Source organism: Crocuta crocuta, unplaced genomic scaffold (genome assembly GCF_008692635.1).
Source record: "Crocuta crocuta isolate KB4526 unplaced genomic scaffold, BGI_CrCroc_1.0 scaffold175, whole genome shotgun sequence".
Lineage (NCBI taxonomy): Eukaryota > Metazoa > Chordata > Mammalia > Carnivora > Hyaenidae > Crocuta > Crocuta crocuta.
The window spans coordinates 1,405,265-1,408,200 of NW_027530988.1; positions in this window are offsets into that span (position 1 = coordinate 1,405,265).

The following is a 2,936-nucleotide window of genomic DNA, read 5'->3' on the forward strand; positions in this document are numbered from 1 at the left end:
AGCAATAGTCTACCCTCCCCACTTGGTATCTGATAGTGTTAGTGTGCACGGGGCCATGTTTCTTTTTTCTGGGGCATTTGTTCAGAATACAAGGATTATTGCCTAAACATGTTCTGTCTTGCTAAACAAGACCCTTTTCTGGTCCTTTGACTAGAGAGAGTAGCAGGGTTTCTTGGAGGGTCTTTTAAAAGTAATATTCTCTATAATATTTAGACCTTTTCACCTGGAAGAGCCATGATGTTCCCTTTAGGGTGTTGAGAATTTGGCAAGGTTTGCAACAGAATAACTGGCAGTAAGGGTGGAGATAAAGTGCATGGCCTATATAGTAGAAGACCTCTGTTTTGCCAACTAGGATCCATCCCTGCTTTTCTTTTTAGTAACTATACATCATATTTGTTTGGAGGCACAGCTCCTTTTCCATTCTTAGTACACATGATTTAGGTGAGGTTCTGATTTGGGGTCTGGTGATGGAATCCAGGCTGATCAATGGATTGAGTCCCTCTTGACCAGGATTCTCAAGCTGAGAGCCCATTGGAACAGACTTAGGGCTTAAAAGAGCGCTGATAACTGGGTGCATCTCAGGCAATTAAATCAGGCCTCCTGGGGCCTGAAACACTGAAACATTGGGTTTCATTGTTTTTGTTTGTTTGTTTCGGTTGTCCCAGATTCTAATGTACAATGATGTTGACAGCTAGATTCAGATACAGTTATTGGTTCAGTTCAGGAATTGGCTGTGGCTCAATTCCATATATCTAAGGGCCTGTGTCTGTGTGTATGTGTGTGTGTGTGTGTGTGCGTGTGCATGTGCCTGTGTGTGTGTGTGTGTGTGTGTGTGTGTGTAACCCAAGCTGGAAAGCTTTTTTTTTTAAGATTTTTAAAAAATGTTTATTTTAAAGAGACAGAAAGAGAGCAGAGGAGGGGCAGAGAGGAGGACAGAGGATCCAAAGCAGGCTCTGTGCTGACAGCAGTGAGCTGATAAAGGGCTCGAACTCATGAACTGTGAGATCACGACCTAAGCCAGAAGTCAGACACTCAACAGGCTGAGCCACCCAGGTGTCCTAAGTCAGAAAGCTTTTTAAAGTAACAAGTACAATCTCATGATAGGAGAACAAGTGAGCTCAAGCTCGAGAGACAGCTGCACTGAGGGCCTTCTTGACTGAGCCCATTGGTGTTTCCTCGTTGTCAGCTTCCTCAGCTCCAAATCTAGAAGGAGACAAAAAAGAAAACCCAGGAAACTCACCACACTGTTCTTTCTCGTTTTTAAAGTTCCCAGCTGTTCTGACTTCTTCTTTCCACCTTTTGTTTTGTTTTGTTTTATACATAATGTCCATGGATTTTAATTGTATAGTACTTAGAGAAAAGTACAACTATTCCGTGTTCCCAGCAGTGAAAGCTTGTAACATTGTGTAATTGTTTGAGCTTGATTTTCACACAGTTCATATTTCTAAACCTATGGAGTTATATATTTCTGCATTCAAACATAGATTCGAAACAAACAATAATAGTACAATGGTTGTGGAGAGAAACATAATATTGAATTATTCTATTTGTTATTTTATGGGATGATTGATAGTTTCTATTTGTGTTTAAAACATAAAACAGTCAGAGAGTGAACACTATAAGAGGTAATATAGTTTTTTAATGTTTGTTTTATTTTTGAGAGAGAGACAGAGAGAGAGCACACAAGCAGGGAAAGGACAGAGAGAGAGAAAAGAGAATCCCAAGTAGGCTCTGTGCTACCAGCGCAGAGCCCAATGCAGGGCTCAATCCCATGAACCGTGAGATCATGACCCAAACCAAAATCTAGAGCCGGATGCTTAACCAACTGAGCTACTAAGGCACCCCAGAAGGGTTAATATTTTTAAGTGCAAGCTTAAGTCATAAATAAATGATTTATTGAATTATGTTTTAAAAATTGAAATATCCTCTTTATTAAATTGTTAATTATTTACATTAAAAACTAAAGAATGCATCAAGAAAATATGTCTTTTCCTAAATATACCATGATAATTATGAAACATTTTTCTGCATAGTGAAAAAGAGTCTTAAACTTTATTTGATCCAGACATCAAAAAAGCTAGTCATGCCACGAGTCATTAACCAGAACTTTTCCATCTCTGAAGCCCTACCTTCTCGGATGACAATCATCTGTTTTGATTTTCCTCATTTAGTTACTCCCACCAAATCTGTTCTTGAATAGCATCTGATCCTCCAGCTCCTTCATGGTCTTCTGTCTTCTCTGCTATTTTCTCTTCCTTCTCATCCAACATTCTCCAGGGCATATTTCTTCAACTGCTTCTTGCTGTTATTCTCATCTCATTTTGTCCATTTGTTATTCTAGGATGCTTGGGTTAGTCATGGTTCTTCAGAGAAAATTAATAGGATATTTATTTATTTAATTATTATAGGAATTGGCTCACCCATTAGTTCCATAGTCTGCCATCAGCAAGCTAAAGGACCAGGAAAGCCAGTGGTATAATTCCCTCCATGTCCGAAGGCCTGAGAACCAGGATCTCCATTGTCCGACAGCAGAAAAAGAGGGATGTTCCCACTCACAAAGAGAGAAATGGGTAAAATGGAGACAGTTTGCTCTTCCTCCATCTTTCCGTTCCATTCAGGCCCCCAGTGGACTAGACCATACCTGCCCACACTGGTGAGAGCAGATCTCTTTGCTCGTTGTACTCAGTCAAATAATCTCACTCTATAATCTTATTTTTTTTGGCACTGATTCCTTTTCATCATTTCAAATATTTAAATTTTCTCATCTTAAAAAATAATCTAATACTCTCCCCAAACCCACACATGCCTGTCCTGCCACCAATCCACATAGCTCTTCTGGAAATCCTCACAGACATACACAGAAAGAATGTTTTACCAGCTATCTGGACATCCCTCAGGCCAGTTAAGTTGACGCAAAATTAACCATCACAACACAT